The sequence below is a fragment of the Coturnix japonica genome, chromosome 19 (genome assembly GCF_001577835.2).
Source record: "Coturnix japonica isolate 7356 chromosome 19, Coturnix japonica 2.1, whole genome shotgun sequence".
In the NCBI taxonomy this organism is placed as follows: domain Eukaryota; kingdom Metazoa; phylum Chordata; class Aves; order Galliformes; family Phasianidae; genus Coturnix; species Coturnix japonica.
Window position 1 is genome coordinate 609,319 of NC_029534.1, and position 19,528 is coordinate 628,846.

Consider the following 19,528-nt stretch of genomic DNA (forward strand, 5'->3'; position numbering starts at 1 on the left):
AATAGGAGCCTAAACCTGCCACCAAACCTTGGTTCACCCCCAGCAGATGAGCTCCATAGATCACTCTGGTCTTGGAAATCATATCTCTGTGGGAGATAAAGGTGCAGGTAGACTGGAGTGCTGGGGGGTGATGCTGTGGGCAGCATGGCCTTGGTGATAAAGGTACTGGGCAATGGGCACTGCTCACCTCTTGTCCCTGTATCCCAGTCTAACTGGTTGAGGTGGGCAGGGACCTCAGCAGCTTCTGGAGCAATCCAAGGAGAGGAGACCCCTCCAACCTGTGCCAGCACTGCATCACCCCCATGGTGAGTCCTACCATTTGTGGTCTCCGAGCTCCATAAGGAGCAGCTCCCAGCACCGTGAACAATTTCCTTGCTCTCTTAACAGTTTTGTAGCCTTTGATCCTAAATTCTGACCAGTGGATGAAGGATTGGCTTTGCAGGAGCACCTGCAGCAATGAACTGCTCAACATACGGAACAGGCTTCAAACTGACATAAGCTGTTTTCTTCATATGGATGTGCCGAAATCACATTAAATATAAGTAAAGTAGTGATGTGCAAACTTGGGAAGGCTCATAGAAGAGTCCCTTCCCTTCCTCCAAACCCCATCTCTGGTATGGAGCTCCAATGGTTCCCCCCACAGCAGGATGTCACCAGACACCCTATTTCTCCCCATTATCTTTGTAGGGTTTTTAAGGGGGGGGGAGGGCATACCTGTTTTTCATTGAGATCTTTGAATCACTATCAAAAAATCAAACTGTCCCCAGTTATTTCTGTATTTAATCAGCAAATACAATCCAATTACATAAGGATAAAGAAATTAAGTCTTACTCAGCAAACCTACTTCTCTTTTTCCCCAAGGGGAGGAGAGGTCTTCCCTCGGGATTATGTGATTAAACAGAGGTTTAGAGGAGAAATCTTGCTTTGTTGCTTAAAGAGCTTAATCTGAAATCCTCCCCGAAGTGAACTGCACTTATGAATGCTGAGCAAGGGATCTGTGGGTTGATCACCAGCACCAGGTCCAGCTGGGCTCCATGCCTGGACACAGGTGAGCTTAATAGCACAGAATCATGGGATCATTGGGGTGGAAAAAGCCATTAAAAGCACCGAGCTCAGCCATTAGCCTGCTCTGCCCAATGCCTGTGACCCTCCAAGGCTCTTACCCCCTTTAAATGGTGCCTGACCTGGGAGCTGGGACTTTCTGCTGTAGCTGATCAGACACCAGTGAGGTTTCATGCACAGACCGGTGAGTCCTTCCCAAACTTTTAGTTCCTTGCTCGTGTTTTTCTTTCTGTTCACGTCACCCAGAACTGTCAGTTTTGTTCAGATGAAAACTCCGGGGATCTGGAGGGGCTGTTTGGGAGTGTTGAGCTGTCAGCTGTGCTGCAGCAGATGCCACCAAAGGAGGACTTGTAATGCAGGACTCAGTGCAGGAAAAGGGGTTTGGAAGGGCTCCCCATGTCACCTCTTTACAAGTCATGCACATGCAGATGGGTGAGTGCCAGGGGAAGCAGACTGCAGGGCAGAGCCTGGGGGAGCCAGAAGTGAAACAAAAAGCAGGCTGGGCTGGCTGTGCATGGGTCCCTGCAACAGCTCTGGAGTAAATGGGCACCTGGCTTCAAGAAAAGCCATGCTGGAGGGAGGAGAGGTGGGAGCCTGGGCTGCAGCCAGCTGGGATCCTGCAGCCAGAGGAGCAGATGGTGGCTGAGGGGAGGAAAGGGTTCCAGAGGTCCCAAGACCAAAAATCTGCTTCTGTGGGGCTCTTGTCCTCTCCATCAGCCCAGCCTACGTGCTGGAGCTTTGCTGGCAGCCTCACGTTGGCTGTCCCTCAGCATCACAGCAATGGGCTCAGAAGAGCTTTGCTGGTAACCTCCTACAGAACCAGCTCTATCAGGAGTGGTACGGTCTGATATTTCCAAACAAGCCTTGCTGGTACGTGGTCTGGAAGTAGCAGGTAGGTGAGGGCTGGGTGCTGTTGTGAGAAATACAGCTTAACTCAGGACTGAGCCCTTCCAGCCCTACACAGAGGGGTATATAGGAGCTGGGAAGAACAAAACAGCCATAAATAGCCTCCCACCTCCTCACAGGTGCTCTTTGCAGGGGAACTCGTTATCCCCCACCAATGGCATCGGCAGCTCTGTCTAATGATGACAGCTCCATCATTAGTGCCTGTGGGGAGCAGTCCCTGGTGTCAGCATGCACCTCTCATTCCTCATGTTAAAGCTGGGATAACCCTGACACATGGGGAAAACAAATCCTGCAGGAGAAGAAATTGCTCTGCATGATCCTTCCAATGCCAGGAGGTGCTTTGCTCCCTGCACCTGAGGCTGTTAGTGAAGAGATCAGTGGGAATGGCAGCAATTCTCAGGAGGGACCTTTCCTGTGATGGTTGTGCCTTTCTCCAGCTGGATTTTGCCCAGTGCTCCATTACTGTTCCATTTCAGCTCTTTGTTCCATAGACTCATTGTACCATAAGCACTGCAATCACTTTTGGATGTGAGCAAGCCAAGAACCCAGACCATCAGTCTCACATCTCTCCTGCAGACGTTTCTCCTTTCCCAAAGGCAGGAGCTGGTGCTGAGTGCACTGCCCAGGTGGAAGGCAAAGCTGGATCCAGTTTAATTGTGGTGATGTTTCCTCCACTTCAAAGCCTGCAGCTCGTTTGTGGCACCTGCTGGGGCTGCAGGGACTGGAACAGGGTGGGCTGCTCCTTCAGGTGGTTCAAGAGGAGAGCACTGGAATACTGGGTCAGCCATAGGCACAGCTGCTCAGGGCTTTTCTCTCTATGGAAGCCTTCCAGTTTTACAACACGGAGCCATTATTGGATTACAGTGTTTTCTTGTGTGTTATGTGTTTTCACTCACAGCTTCCAATTATTTTGCCTTCCTCTGCGGTGTGCTTTCATATTTTATTCCATAATGGTCTTACTGTGCCCGAGGATCTTTTCAGCTCCAGTAATAATTGTAGCAGTAATAATCTAAGCAGTTTTGGTGCTACCTGTGTACATCTGGTTGCCTTCATTGCATCATTCATAAGAGCTACATGGGACCACGTGGGGTATTTAGGGCATCTTTTCCCCTTACCTCTCAAAAGAGCATTGCCAGGTCTACCTAAGTGTGTGCCAACCCAGGTAGTTCAGTGCATAGCAGTGGTTATTGGCCAGATCAGCCTGCTTTCACACAGCTGATGTTTTTATAGCAGTACATCAAATCCTAAAGGATTAGGCAGAGGGGATGACTGTTCAGAGATCCCAAATAGTTGCACTTACTCACTTAAGGGCGCTGTTATTGGTGTTGTCAGTATTATTGAGCTTTTGGTTATCGCAGCTATAATGGAAGTATTTATTTGCATTAAGGAAAAGCCCAGAGGCTGTATTGTTGCCTGAGCCATCTCAGTCCGTGGCAGAGATATTTTAATAATAATAGAAGAATAGAGAAGGACTGGAGAGAATCAATCACTAAGCATCCTGGTTTTAAGAGCAGCAAACTGAGCCGTGGGGATTTCAGGCCTTGTCTGGCTTCCCACCACCAATAGTGGCTGAATCACCAGCATCATTCCCAGAGCAGCAGTTTGGGGCCGCAGCCACATCATCCCCTCCTCCAACGATCACCATGTGTGTGCTCAGGATAATATATCCCCACCTGAAGGCTGGAAGGTGCTGCTTTGCAGAGGGCTCTAACAACAGGCTGGGAGGGCTCAGGTGGGAGGTCAGTGTTTGTTGTGGGTTTGAATGAGACCCAACAGGGCAACACCTGCAGAAGACAAAGCCTTCAGGTGCCATGGTGTTCTGGTTGGGGTCAGGCTGTGGCCATGGCAGAAGGCTCATTTTTCATTCCCCCTGGAGGATGGATCTGCCCTCTAAAGATGGAAAGGAGGGGGCAATGCGGCCCCACTGTTGGAGATGAATGGTTCTGAATAAGGATGGAATAAAGCATCATATTGTGGGTCATGACAACACAGCAGCCATCCCAGCCATCCCTTCTTTTAGGGTTTGCTAAACTTCACCTGCATTCACTGTTGTCACTGTGTGGCTCTGCTCTCATAGACTCACAGAATCATTAAGGCTGGAAAAACACTAAGATCCCCAAGTCCAACCCCAACCCACCCCCACCATGCTCATAACCACATCCTGCAGTGCCACATCCCCATGGCTCTGCAACACCTCCAGGGATGGTGAACATTACCTCCCTGTGCAGCTGAGCCACTGCAGCGTCATTGCTCCATGGCACATCTTTGTCTGTGACAGATGCAGTAACTGTGTCCCCTGGGCAGGACTTGGCTCCTTTCTGCCATCGCTCCATTCTCCTTTTTGATCATGTGTGATCTCTGCTGCCTATTCCAGGGCTCTGTTTACAAACTCCAAGTGCGGCTCTGGGCTGTATTAGTGGCTTTGAGCCACTTGGAGCAGTTGTCAAAACGACACTTCAGAGCCAGATGCTCAGTAACATCCACTCGTAGAACAAGAATTTTGGGCAAAGTTTGCTGGCTTCCCCACATCCCGTTTCTTATACATCTGCGAAGCCCAGGACTTGTGGAAATGTCACTTAGTGTCTCTGTTACACCTTTATTTCTGTTTACCTGAGCCTTCCATGCCAAGATGCTGCTCAACATCTTCAAATTCTGTTTCCTTTTCATTTTAGGTGCTAATTATTTTCCAGCAGGCGGAGCAGCCCGGTCCCTTGCTCCACTTTCATCCCTTCATCCCATCAAACACGCTCACTCGGGTTCATTACGCTTCATATCCTGAGCTCTAATTGGCAGCATTCCATCAAGGCTGAGCCTCCCCAGAGCCTCCCTGGCTGCCTCCATAAGTCAGAGCCCATTCCTAGAGCCAGGCATGAAATATAGTGGTTCTTAAGCATTTCGTGATGTTCCACCAAGGTTTTCCTTGTGAGATGTTCCCTCCACATATGGGGGTCAAAGCATTTTGGGGAGCATTCGGTCACAGCTCCACCAGCCCCATCTCATAGGGATGCTCTGCCTGAAGGACAGCCCCATCTGTTAAGCCCCTGCCATCTCTATTACTGCTCCATTGCTTTGATCTGGATCGCCACACCACGTCTCTTTCCAGCCCTAACATAATGGGAAAGGAAATTACACATATTTGAAAAATCAAATCACTTTGACAAAATTCAAGGGCAATTTGACTGAAGCCAGAGTTGTTATCCTATCTTTTATCACGGAATGAGCAAGCAGGGCCGTTAATTCCGACTTGATTTTGTCCCTTTAAATAATAGAAACTTGTGATGTCAGGTCTAATGCTCTATCAGTGTCTGTAATGCCGTCAGTCACACGGGAAATATTATGACATCAATATTTTTTAAATGCTGAATAGCTTCTACTCTTTTGGAAAAGATCATGTTGTAAATGGAATGAGCTCCCACCAGAAGAAAGATAATAATCATAACCCAAATCCCTTTGGATTAGCTGGACGTCAATGCAGAGGTGTGTTGCCTTTTGGTCTTGGAAGTTCCTGCAGTCTGAATAACCCCTACAGTCCTGGATTTGCAATCCTGGCAGCTCAGTGAACCTAATCCCAGTGTTCCCCCAAGTCACTGAATTTCTTCCCATCCTATCACCCCATCTGCTAACATTCAGCATCAACCAGTGTCTCTTATTCCTTTCCTCACCCCAACAATGAAACTAGAGGGGATCAATGTGAGCACATCCTGGGTGGCACTAGAAAAGGCCATTCTCCCCCTGAGCTGGTACTGTGTGCTGCTCCCGGTGCCTCTCCTTCATACTGGGTATGGGTGGGCAAGGAGGTAAGGACCACACAAATGTTTAATCTTTGCTCTCCAGGACCCAACTGAACTGATGTAATCTGGCACACACTGATGGAAAGCGCTGCATGGAGACATTAGTCATCATGCTGTCCCAGTCTTTCGACTGTTCGATTAATTCCCATCAGTATAAATACAGGATTAACCCAAAAGAAGAGCTTAGGAGAAAGAATCTCTTTCTCTTACATTTTAATCTAAAGCTCGTTAAAAGAATAATCAAATCACTCTGGTGATTGTGCCATGATGATTTAGGAGAGGAATGGGCACGGAGTGGCAGCATCCCTGGGGTGGATGGTGTTCACAGTGGCCACCTATGGCTGCTGGGAATGGAATTTCTCTTTTCTCCCCTTCCAAACCCCTACATCAGCTTTTCCTCCCAACTCCATAGTTTAAGTGATGGCTGTCCTGGCTCCAGTGCCCTCCTCATCATTCAGGAGAGCTGCCTACACTTGTTTCCACCCTGGGATCCCAAAATGAGGCCAGATTTTGCATCGGTTGAGGTTGCTGAGCTAAAGGGATGACGCAGAGCCATTGCCATGGAGACAGAAAGCCAAGTTAGAGCCAGGCTGCTCCCAGCAGCATCCCGGGAGTGGGGACCTCACCCTGTCCTGCAGCAGCCTCAGATGGAACACAGGGAAGTGCCCCATGCAGATGTAAGCACAGAGCTTGGTCAGGGTCACTTGCTGCTATTTGGGCTTTAAGGAAACTCCTCTGGTCTGCATGGGATGCGAATATCCAGGCACAGGTTGAAAGCTCCCTCCTCTTTCTCCCGTGTGCTCTCACGTGCCAGCTGCACGTACAACTGTGAGCACGGGCTGCACTGCATGTGGCTCATTGCAAGTTACACAATTTGGTAGCATTACATCGTGCTTTGCATTTTAGGTAATAATAGCTACACTTCAAAGAATTGCTTAATGGCTCTTGCTGAGCCCTCCGAGTTGCTCACATGAGAGCAGTGCAGGAACTCATAAAAACCCAATTAGTGCCTGTGAACACGCTGGGGCTCAAGTGTTTTTTTTGCAAGGCGGGTGGCGTAGCTGTAGCACCCAACATGGCTGCACCTGATGTGTCAAAATCCATCCCCAGTCACAGCATGGATTAAACACAGGGGCTGGAAAGATCCTGAAAGACCCCCTGAGTGCCAGGCAGTGCTCTTCTATTGGGAGGAGGGGAACCAAGCTAATCCATCCATTGAGGGAAAACTTCCATGTAGAGACAGTGGGACCTGAGACCAGCATGGGACACTGGGATGGGACATTGGTGAGAGATCCCATTTTGGCGTGGGATCCTCCAGTGGAAGAACCTGCTGCCATCTCCTCTCTCAGGGAGCTCCAGTCACTTCTTGGCTCTTTCCATGGAAGAATGGGAACATGGAAACAGCCAATTCCCAAGTGCTCTTTATATGGGATTTGTGATTTGGGTTGTATTAGGGTGGCAGCTGCTGGGGGCCCAAGGCTGAGCCTGATGAACATAATGCTGGAAGTTCACATTGTCTGTGGTTATTTGGCAGCCCCAGGGTGACCCAGCAGGACTGGTAACCCATCAGGATCACTTGCCCCAAGATCACCCAGGAACTGGGCCTGAACCTCCCCAAATTTGATCTGGATGGTGAAACAACACATGGTGAAAACCACAGGAATGGAGAGGTACCACAGACATCTTGCTGTAGCAAAGACATCATCTTGGCTTGCTCCACTGCATGTGATGGATCAGGCTGGAGCAAAGAACAACAAAGTGACCACAAAGGTAAGAAACATGTACTGGGAATGAGTCTGAAACTTGGCTTTCTACTCCTGTAGACAGTACCTGGCTTTGAGAGATGAAGGATGGTGACCACGATATGGCCACAGCAGAGGGCGGCAGATGGGAACCACAGTGATGGATGAGCCCTGCGGCTCCATCCAGTCCTGCAGATGTTTTGCTGAAAGGTTCTGCTCAGGAGCAGAACAGATTGCAGGGTTTTATTTAAACATTTTCCTCATCCAAAGCAACTTGAAATTTTCCCACTGTGTCTCTCAGTCAGCCCAAGGGAAATAAAGGAGTAGTCAAATGGATTGGATGTACTTCTGTTACGGATTTGTGTCCTTAAATGCTCATGAGTTAAATCTGATTCTTCCTCTTATAGACATTGTTTTGGTCCTTCTCTTTTATCCATCCAGTTGCGATGAAACTCACTAATAAAGCAGTTTGTTGAGATTGCTGCAGCACAAAATTAAGGTTGAGTTGGCCAACATGTGCAAAGCATTTTTAGTGAAGAACAGATTGATGGGTGGACACTAAAGCACCAGCTCCATGGCTTTGCCTTAGACTAAGGGTATAAAACAAAAAGTGGTCCTTAAAACTGTGAGCAAATGTTTTGCTGCTTTTTCTTTTAACATTTGAAACTCTGAACCAGCCCATCAATAACGTGTCCACTGAGCACAGGGTTAGTTTGAGGCTGATTTATGTCCTGAAGCAGGATGTTTGTAGGGCTCCTTCACATTTTTCTTTCAAAATCTCTGCCAATGGATGTAGGGATTCCCATCACTCGCCTGCTTGCAGCTCTCTCTGGGTTTTGCATGAAACACCATTCGCTCACTGTGGAAACAAAACATCCCTCTTTCAGTTTCCCATCCCAAACAGCCATTATCTGGAAACACAGATAGTGCTCTTCTATGTCTTCAACCTACACGTTGGTGTTAGTAAGTTCTCTGGATCTCTGGTTGGAGATGCCTTCTTTGTGGAGTTTTCTTTGCAAGCCCAGATCTTTAGGGGTGGGTGAGAACATTCCCTTTGTAACACCCTTTGTCATTACACCTCCTGTATCACTGTGTTGTTCTTTCTGACTCTTACAACCCCCTTATGCTGAGAGGTGGGTGAGGACTTTCTCTGTGCCCTGAGACTTGACATTTGTGACTCTGCCACGTAACAGAGGGATCTGGGAAGTCAGCAAGCGGAGAGATTGGGAGCAGATATACGAAAGTGCAGCAAGAGTCAGCTCCTCTGTAATGAGCTTGTTTGTTTGTTTGTTTGCTTCCGAATTCCTTTTGAAGTCCAAAGTAATCCCCTGCGATATTTGCAGGAAGCTAACTAGGCTTTCAAAGCCTTGCCTTTGAATTCCGGAGAGCAGAACTCTTCCTCTGTGTTTCCAGCATGTTTTATTCTCTTTGCTTTTTCTCTTTACTTAAGGGCTCTAATTTGTCTGATTAATTGGAAATGCATACGGCTCTTCTCTCAGCCTAACACAATATTGCACTTTGAGAGTCCCTTCTCTGCCCAGAGCACTGAGTCCTGTTTCCATGTCAGCAGCAGAAGAATTATTGTAGAGTGTCCTCCTGGATTATAAATTAACAAGCTCTGATTGGGGTCTGCAGTCATCCTTGCTGCCCTGGGGCAATATGTCAAGGCAAAATGCTCCAGTCTATGCTATGGGAAACTTTGAATGGGAGAAGCCTGGGGAGTTATGCAAGCAAGAAGATGGTTTGCTCTTACAAAGCGTGATACAGAGAGACAGAATGCACAAAAATCTTGCAGTAATGGTAAAAGTCAACACTGCCTGACTTGAGAGTGGAAGCCTGGTGTTCCATGCTGGCTGGGTGCAGGGTGTGGGTGCTCTCAGCATGGAGCCAGCATAGGTTGGACCCAACCTGGCAGCAATTCTCTCCTTAAATGCCTCTGCTGTGATGCCTTTCACACATCGCTGTAGTACCCTGCTCTGTCTTTTCATCTTATCCTCAGAAACCTGCTGTTTTCCCCAGCGTCACGAGCAGCTTTCCTCCAACATCCTCATAGTTAATGAAATCAAAGTGATGCCACTTCCATTAAGCAAGCAGCAACCCACAGAAGGGAAATGAGCGTCCAGATGCATCCCTGCTGGGCTGCATCTCATGCCTTGCTCCTGGCACGCACCCCAGCAGACACCTAGGCTTGAAAAGTCAGCAGGAAAACTTGATGGAGCAAAATTTATTCCTACTGTTTCCCATTTTTGATGTAAGTATGGTGTCTGTCTGTCCTGCCAGCACAGAGGCATGGCAGCAATGCCACCTCTGAGCCCCAGCTGGTGATGTGGAGCAGTGTCTGTCTGTCAGCTGCAATGGGGCTCAGCTGCTGAGGATGTGCTGATGCCTCCTCTGTTGACACAGGTTTGGGCATCCATGTCTGACACTGCTGGTACTTTGGTGATGCAAATATTTGCAAACATTGGCTTCTACCTTGGGCTGAATGGCTGCTGCTTTGCTGGGGAGCTCTGCCCTAAAGAGATGGGATGGAATTTGGAAGTGCAAGGCTTGGGTTGCTGGAGAAAAGAAGAAATAGTAAAACCTGTGTTAGACCAAATTTCAAACCTAATTTTCTTTAGAACCCAATGCTTCAGTTCTGATCAGTGAGGGCTCTTCTCAGTGCTGTCAATGAGAGTGGATCTACAGGCAGTTTCTGGATTTTCCTTCTCCATTGCAGAGACCATCTGTGCCATAGCTGTGGCTCAGCCCCTCACAAAGAAAAGGGAAGAGATGAAAAATTCAGAACCAAATGCCAAGATGATCTCCAAATCCTGGATTGCATCATGCTGAGGTCTATTTGCCCTTCACTAGGGATGGCATCTGATGAGGAGCTCCTACACACAGTACTCAGAGCCATGGAGAGCCCTGTGCCTCACAGTGGAGGTGGGAATCAGGTAGCAGGCAGCATCCCACTTCAGCACACAATATGACACTCATGGCCCATACTGCAGGCTACATCCCAGTATATCACAGAAGGGATCTTTTAATTGAAAGCCTTAATGTTTCTCGTTCTATTTAAAATTAGAGCGGAACGGCAATAAAATTGGTCATGGAATGGAGACAAGTTTTAAGGGAGAGAAGGAAATGTATTTTTCATTGCTACATCAGAGCACCCTTTAGAAGCCTATGCATGGTTGAATACGTCAATGCAAGGATTAATAATTAAAGGAACAACAACTCTGAGATGCACACAGGGAAGCAGCGATCCGGGCTGGAGGCTCTGGGGACGTACTGTTAGTGCTGGCATTTCACCTCCGCCTGGTGCTCCTCTTTATATAGAAAAGTGCATCCCCACATCCTCTCCCAAAGAACATAGTGCCAAGAAATCTGCAGTCAGTGGTTAACCTCGCCATTTCGCTGGGGAATGGTATCCCTGCTTGTTATCAGGTTAACTGTGGAGGTGCTCGCAAGCGGTTCGGACAGGTAGTTTTGGGGTGAAATCCTCACAGAACGGTGCAAACAGCCTGAGTCCAGCGTGATTGGAACTGCGGTACCCAAGGCCCGTGGGAAGCAGGCTCCGGAGCCGCTTTCTCTTTCCTCCCAGGAGCCAGATGGATGTCAACAGGCTACTGCGATGAGACGGAGCCTCGCCGTTCCCCAGCATGGCCCAGGGCCAACAGAGCCTGAGTGCGGCTCTGCAGAGCTGTCCTGCAGCACCATCCTGCACGCGGCCACGAGCAGCTCCTGGAGCTGGTGCTGCAAAGCCTTGCTTTGCTCTGGAGTTTGGCTCCGTCTCCGCCTTCAACGCAATTTCCCTGACCAGGCCCCAAATGCGCTTCTTCTCCCTCCCCATTTTGCCTTCCTCCATGTTGGTAGTTTCCTCGTTCATTAAAAACCTGCTATTTATCTCAGCAGCTTGGAACTGGGTTGTGGCGTGGAATGAAAACCAGCTTTTCCTTTTGGCATCCACTGCTTTGTGTAATTAATAGGGAAAGAGAAAGCCAGAACATGCAGGTCGGCCCTGAGTTTGAGGAGGAGATGGATCGGACACAGCCAGCACCTGCCATGATGCTCTGAGCAGAAAGAGTGAGTTGCATTTTGGGCCCAAACTGAGGGAAAAAGAAGAAGAAAAAAGAGGAGATGAAGTTCTTTCTTTCCCAGTTGCTCCCCTTTGGTTATTCCATCTGAACTCAACATTTGGACCAAGCTGTTCTCCGTGCTTTGCACTCAATCTTCTGCACCTCTTTGCTGGGGAAGTAAAAGGAAAGCAATCCAGGAAGGCCTGACTGCACCTTTCCATGGTATGTGCCATGGTGAGAAGGTCAGGATGCTCCAAGAGCTGGAGATGGACACTGTGATGGAGACCTGAAGGCCTCTTGCAGGACCCCAATGACTGGGAAGCTCACACCCCCAACCAGCACCAGCTCCTCTTCAGCTGCCTTGGCATGACTGAGCATCCTTATGTCCAAATGGGAGCGCTCCCGTGGGGTGACGTAGCCCTTCTTGTGGCCATCCAGCACACAGGGCAGAGCCTTTGGGCACTGACACCAGCATCTGAGGGAGCTGACAGTGCTCAGACCAGGGGCAAGATCCTCCTCCTGCTTCACCGTGCTGCCAGGAGCTCATAGAGAGCAAACTTTCCTCCCTCTGGCTCTCCGTCTCAATGCACTGCCAATAGCATCGCTGCTCGCGAGCGGCCGTGCCGGCTCTCCAACGCTTTGATTTACAGTTTGTTTCTGCTGCCACCGAGGAACTCCAGCTGCCACCGAATAGCCACGATGGTCCCCACGGGCGCTGAGCTGCTGCCGGAGTCAACAGGACAGGGCCGGAGAGCTCCGCTCCCGGGGAGCAGCATCAAATTGGGATTCTAGCCCTTTAAATCCGGTCTGGTACTGAAAAAAAAAAAAACCAACACACGGAGTGAGCAAGCAGGAGGGAGCCTTCAGACTCTTTTAATTAATGCCTGTACTCTGTTCTGTCTCCCCAAGTCACTGCGGGTGCTCCCGCTTCCTCCGGACCATCTCGGGACACGGCGGCATGGCGGGGGGCGGCCGCTCACCTGGCAGCAGGTACGAGCTGGGGGCAGGGGCTGCCGCGTGGCTTCACCCCTCTCCTCTCTCTCCCTATTCCCCAGCCCTTCCCATTTGATCCCTGCAGAGTCGCGCTGGGTTGGGCAGGGTCGCACGGTGCCCTCCTGGGGACCCCGGGCTCAGCCTCCTCCCTCCCTCACCCTTCTCTCCCCGTTGCGTGCCCTGGATGCTTTCGTTCCCCTCGCTCTTTAAATCCAAGCGCTGCCCTCGGTGGAAGATAAGTTGGTTACCTACAGCACGAGTCACGGCAGAAGTTGCCCCCGCGGCTGCCCGCTCCTCTCCTTTCCCCGCTGCCTCCCCTCCAAGTGCACCAGGTGAAGAGTTTGGCAGTATCCTTTCATGCGCAATGCAGAGCGCTCCGAGGAAGCCGGGTCCCGTTCCTGGGAGTTCCGTCTGTTCAGCAGCACAGCCCACAGCAGCTTTTGCTGGGCTTATAAATCGCCTTTCATTGGGAACGTTGTTGGCGGAGAACATTTAGCTGCTAACCAGCACGTTCCCCAATTGATTTTTCTCTCCCCCTTCTACTCCTACCTGAGCGATCTCTTCATTTATATTTCTATGCTCCAGAGCCATTTCTTTATGTTATGTATCTCTGGTGCAAGCGCATGTTTGGGACCCCCAGGCTGGTTCTCCTCCTTGCAGGTGGGTCCCATGTGGGTGGGGGTCCTCACCCTTCCAATGGGAGCAGAAGCTCTGCCAAGCAAACATTCATCTTGGTGCCTGGCTGAGCTTAGGAACACTTCTGACAAATAGCAAACCTCCTCGAGCCTTGAAATAAGGTTGGAAAAACAGCCACTAATCTCCTTGAGCAGTGCTAGATGGTGGCCACTGCTCCCCGTAAATCAGGGACAAGCTGTTTGTGTATGGCGTGTTGAGACGTTAGCACAGCAAAAAAGAGTCCTCCCATTAATCCACCAGCATCAACTCCAGCCTGCTGGCATTGCGGAGGGTTTGCGGGGGAGATGCTGTGAACTCAGCGTTGTCTTATGGCACCTGGGAATTCGGGGGCTCTCCAGTGGGGCAGAGAAGTGTCATTTTTATCAGCAGTACGAATTGCTCTTAGTGAGATAGGATTGGGACGGGGAAGATGAGGGAAGCAAAGCTGTGTGTGTCAGCATCCCAACAGCTGAGCAAGTGCACCTTGGAGGGGTTGGGTGTGTTGGACGCGGCAATGAGTTGGGAAATAGACTCAGAGAGGAGGAGATGCTGCTGGTGAGCAGAATCAAAGCTGCTGGGGAGAGAGAAACCCGCAGCACAGGCTCTGCAATGAACTCACGGGGGTGCAGGGCTGGGGGGGAGATCAAGCGCTGCGTGCCCGGGGTTATGTGGTTGTTGCTTTTCTTGTCTGGGTTCCTCTCGGTGGTGGCTCTTGTGTTGTTGTTGAGATGTGTGCAGGTGCTGGTTGAACTGTTTGAGGCTCTGGGTGACGCGGTGATGGAACTCGGTGCAGGATAATAGCTGCCTTGTTCCACTCCAGGGACCTGGCAAGGAACCTTGAAAGTGCCCTTAGTTCTGTGTTTGGTCTGGGATCCGAGTGAGGCTGTGAGCAAATGTGCCCAAGAAAACACCTTGAAAACCCATTGGTGGCTGCAGGTCAGTCCAGCAGTGGTGGGGACTCCGCAGTGTGGGGGAGAGCCCCCAGCAAGGGGCAGCAATGGGAACGTGTCCCCTGCCATGTATCATTGCACACCAGGACACCCAGCGGGTGAGATGTGAGAGCCACCAGAAATAGAAGCAGGCAGAAATTGAGAGAGCAAAACATCCGTCTTGGTTCAGCAAAGTGACTCAAGCCTTGTGAGCACGCGGAGGGTGGGGAGTAATTATTTATAGTGCCATCAGCAGAAATAATAGGATGAAATGAAGGGCTGAAAAGTTTTGCTGACTCTCAGGGAATGTGTCCTGGCATGGGATGTTGGTTCCCAGGCCCAGACCTTAACGTCTCCACCAAGTATGGAGCCTGGTGCTGGTGCTGCTGGAGCCAGAAAACCCTCACCAGGAGGAACCCCCTTAAAATGGGCAGGGAGGGAGGAGCTGCTGAGCTGAGCCCATGAGGAATGACTCCCAACTGAGTCAGCTCTGACACCATGGCCAGAATCTTTCTCCTTCAATGAGGCCCCGGCACTGCTGCCCAGGTCTGTGGGTGCCCCATCCCTGGAGGTGCCCCAGGCTATGGATGGGCCCTGGGCAGCCTGAGCTGGGGGGCACCCAGCCCATGGCAGGGGTTGGAACTGGATGAACTTTGAGGTCCTTTCCAACCCAACCATTCCATGATTTGATGATTTGGACAAGAGCACAGGGCCATTGCTCCGCAATAAGATAGGACTATTGGGTTTGGGATTCCCATTCTAATTCTGTGAGCACTGTGATTAAAAGAGGAGGGGGGAAAAGCTATTTTTGAGATCAGCAGTTGGTGTAATCCAGCTCATTGTTCTCCATAATTAAACTCCGCATTGTGCCTTTCAATAACGCACTTGAACCACGATGACAAAAGGAATTAGAGGGATTGGCAGATAGACGCAAGCAGAGAAGAGCTCACCTGGCATCACTCAAATTAAAGGTGACCTGCATAAGGTTTTCTTTTCCAAGCTGAGAAAATTGATCTTGGGCTCTTCTTTGTGGTGATGAAAAGGTCCTTTTCCCCCCCTTTTCTTTGTTTTCTTTGGCTATGGGTGATGGATAGCATTGAGCTGGTCCCTCCCTCTTTGAGCAGATGCTTGGGGGCTGTGGTGGGTTGGAACTTGAACCTGGACAACCCATGGTGTATTTGGTGTTCTGTCTGCATTCTGCAAACATAAAGGGGCAATAAGTGTTCTGTAATCCCAGAGTTTGTTCCTCCCTCTGAGCTTCCACCAGGTCCCTTGGTAACATGAGAGACCAGTCTGAGTGGGCATGTAGACCAGAGCTTCATAAAGTCCTGAAAGGCAATTTGCTCTGCTTGTCAATCTCCATCCATTCAAGGCTTTCCTTCTACAAGCAAGACCTGAATTTCTGAAGAAAGAGCAGAAAAGTAATTCTTTTCCTATTGTAGGTAATAACCTTTCCCACTTCCTCTGCTCCATACACCGGATAGAGCAGAAACACAAAAGACACAGTTCTCATTTTGGCTTTCTCTTTGCCAACCACCTTTAAACAAAAGAAAAATAGCAGGGTTTCTGGAGCAGGAAGGTTCCAAAATGGATCTGACTGAGATAAAACCTGAATTTGCTCTTTCTATTTGCTAGACTTGAATACATTCTTCTATTCAGAACAAGGGACATGTGTCAACCCCATTTTACGTCTCTGGCAGGATATTACAGATTGAATTAGTATGATAAATTAAACGTAGTCGTAACATTCCACAGAGGTCTCGGATGGTAAAAACGTATGGTGTGAATGAAACCACGCAGTTATTGAGCAGCGTGCTCCAGGTATAAACATCACTGTAATCCACATGTGGGGTTATCAGCGCTGATCATCAGTGGTTGAGCTGGATTCAGGTGGCCTTTCAGGGCAGCTCATCCACCATCTGCTGCCGTGTTTTCTTCTTTGATTTTTTCATCCTTTTTTTTCTTTTTTTTTCCTTCAGGATTCTGATACTTCTCTCTTTTTTCTTCCTTTATCTTTGAATTTAAGCTACTTCTAATGTGTGAGCTAAAACCTGTGTTTTAATGGAGGGAGGCAAGAGGCTGCACAGACAATGTACAGCTTGTTTTCCACAGCCACCCAGATACTGCTGGAAATCAATTGTCTACCAGAGTCTGACCATTACATAAAGTCAAGCCAAATTGCATCAGAAGCCCTTGGGGAGGATCCTTGAAAGCAGGTTTTCAGTAGTCACGTATAGATGTTGCCTGACTTGATAGAGGTTTCACCCTTTAAATCCTTTCATGCTGAGACCTGGTTTGCTCAGGAATGGAATGACCCTGAATTATTCCTGGCTTTCACCAAAGCATTGACTTCAGAACTGCCCAAATGCTCTGGAAGTCTGGCTCCTATTTCAGGGTGGATTAATGGAGTCTTAGGAGTTTTACATGCTCTGTTGGGAGCTGGCAGGATGCCCCTGGGTGGTTTTACAGGAGTTTCCCTTGGAGGATCTGTTGCAAGAGTAATGACAGGAATGGTCTGGCGTATGAAGGACTGTAAATTAAACAGGGATGTATTTTTCCTTTTGCTCCCTTGCAAATTCACTTTGGTAAATCAGTCAATGAAGATAGGAGAGGGTTAACTTGAGAAGAATAAAGGTTTTCTGGGGATTGAGAAGGAGAAAGCCCATTGTTCTATGACCAGCACTGTCATGGAGGAGAACCCACCTGCCCTAAGGATGCTTCCTGCTCATCCAGTGTGTGACACCACAGCCACCCAGGATTGACACCAGGGAGTGGCTCTGGGTTTGCAGCCATTCTCAGGAGTGTGTTGGATGAGGATGAGTCAATTGCTGGCTCTGGGAAGGGCTGGAGTTCTGTGGTGGCCAAAGGGCTGGTGGTGGAGATGAAGCTGCTCACGGGGACCTGAGCTAGTACACATTAATGGACTATAATGCATGAGTTGTGACTGTGCTGGGAAGCTTTGGTTGCATGACATCACCCCATGGCGCTGTACACAGCTCCATACAAAATCATGGTCCTGATGGGCAAGACAGTCCATCATGCAATGATGGGTGTCACAAATAGGCAGGAGAGCCATTGCTCCCAGCTGGTGCAGCCCAGCCCTGGGGTTCAGGCTCCAATGGCCATGGGGAGTGGGAAGAAGATTGAGATGTTTTAGAGAATCCTCACCCTTGGCAAGCAAGTTGAAAGGGTAGATTGATTCTTTTCTCCATCAGATTGGACCACGGACTGAAAGTGCTCTTGTGCTGTGACCTGCTGATTGAAGGAACAAAATCATACAGTGCTGTCATCGGGAAGTTTGATAAATATTTTATTTCCTCATGAAATGTCGTTTATGAGAGACACGGCTTTCTCTGGGGTACAAGAATAAGACAGATTGTGGACACTACTGTCACTGCTCTTTATGGCCTAGCTGAACTGTGTGACTTCAGACAGAGGTTTCATGATGCAGCGATACAAGCTTATATCATCTGTGGCACAAAAGATGACAGGGAATGCACCTCAGGTCTCATTTAATGCTTGAGAAAACAATTACGGCTCTGTCCAGGCTGAGAGGCACCAGGCAGCACTGAAAAGCCCTGCTAACCCCCTGCAATACTCACTCTGCTCTTGCCCCATATCTGCTGTTAAAAACCCATTGGATGCTGTTTTGTGCCTGTTGGTTGTACTGGTAATACAGATCAGTGACAACAGTGCTACCAAAGTATGTGACAAGGCAGAAGAGCCATCCTTGTGGTGCAGTTTGTTGAAGACAAGTCCTTGGAAGTCCCTGAGAATAATATATATATATATATATATATATAATGTGATAATGTGCTTAAGTTAGATCCACCATAGAGGATATGAAATGACAGATTAGCTGGGCTTAATAGCGTGAATTATGAAAAGAACCTGCTCTGTGCAAAGCATAGGGTCGCATTTGATGACTCACTGGGCTTTTTCTTGACTATTAGTTGAACACTTCATGTCAAAAAATGTGATCCATACAAAATTCCTGCAGTCTGATGGAGAATGACTTCCGCTCTCAGTGTCCAGCAGATACAGGAGGAAACATTTCCCTCTATGTCAGCAGAAAAAAAACCCCAAACAGTCCCAGGGCAATAGTGTGGGAGTTCCATACCTCAATATAGATACTGTATAATACAGTGAGAACAGATTCCCATTTCACCTATTATGCTGGAAGAGTGCAAGTGCAGCATATACCTTCTCTTGCAGCTTCCATTGATCACTCACAGACGCTCCCTGAGCTGGGGGCTATGCCTGTCTCATTTTCAGTGAATTATTCAGTTCCTCCTTGAACCTATTTCTGCCTTTGAGCACCATCGAGTCTTCCGGCAGAAATTCGACATCTTAATTGTACACTCCTTGCAAAAATACTTCCTTTGCATTCTTTAAAATCTTCTCTTGTTAGTTTCATTGGATACCTCCTTGGTCTGCCCCTGTTGACCTTCCCCATGTTGATGAGGATGTAATACAATCCTGATCTGTTGAGAGTCTCCTACATCCCTTTCAAACACCGCTTTGCCAGCTTGAAGGGTCCTACTCTGTTACTCTATTTTTGCATAGAAGTTGTTCTCTGTCTTTGTTCGGCTTCACTTCCTTCCTCTCAGCCTTTCTCGCTCTGCTATTTCCTTTCTAGGATGCACTGAGCAGAAATGTATTCATCTTGTAGGTGCACAATGATTCAGATAACAGCACAGTTTCAATTTTGTCCTCTATTTCTTTCCCTCACATTATCCAACATGTGGAGTTTTGAGTTAATGTTTTCAGGGAACCATCCATATTCCTTCCAGTAACTCCTTCATAAGCGGTAATGACGAGTTGATGGTTTACCATTTTGTAGGGAGACTATGGGCTGTTTTTTTCCATGTGCATTATTTTGCACTGTTTGGCACTGAAATTCAGCTGTTATTTTATTTCTCAGACACTGAGTTCTGTGAGCTTTTCTTTAACTGCTATGACCAGTTCTGGCTTCGATTATCCCAATCAATTTTGCGTTGATGATGTATTTCATTGTCCTCACACTCTCCCAATCCCCAGATCGTTTATTAGTATATGGGTAGATCTATCAGACAGGTCTCTCTGAGATTGCCATTGGATGCTTCTTCCGTTATGAAAACAGATTGTTTATCTCTGTTTCTTGCCTTCTTATCCAACCTCATCCGTAATGAAAAACAATGCAAACAATTCACTCAACCTTTCTGCTATGACCCATATTGCTCCTGTGCATCTGAATGCTGGGCTGAAGCTCTATCACTACCAGAGCTCTGAGGGCAGCTCACCTGGATCCCATCCATGGCTCCATCAGGGCCCTGGAGCCCATTGAAGCTGTGATTCTTTTCTTCCCCATTGCAGAGCAGACCCATCTCTAT

General features: G+C 48.6%; 1 protein-coding gene across 1 annotated transcript in view; it reads left to right on the plus strand.

Annotated features, from left to right (window-relative positions):
• The first annotated feature begins 12,396 nt into the window (after positions 1–12,396).
• The window catches only part of CALN1 (calneuron 1), an 89,348-nt gene continuing 82,216 nt past the window's right edge, over positions 12,397–19,528 (plus strand). Inside the window, exon 1 of the mRNA XM_015880964.2 lies at positions 12,397–12,549. The gene's annotated coding sequence lies outside the window, so the exon portion shown is untranslated. The remainder of the gene's footprint in view (positions 12,550–19,528) is intronic.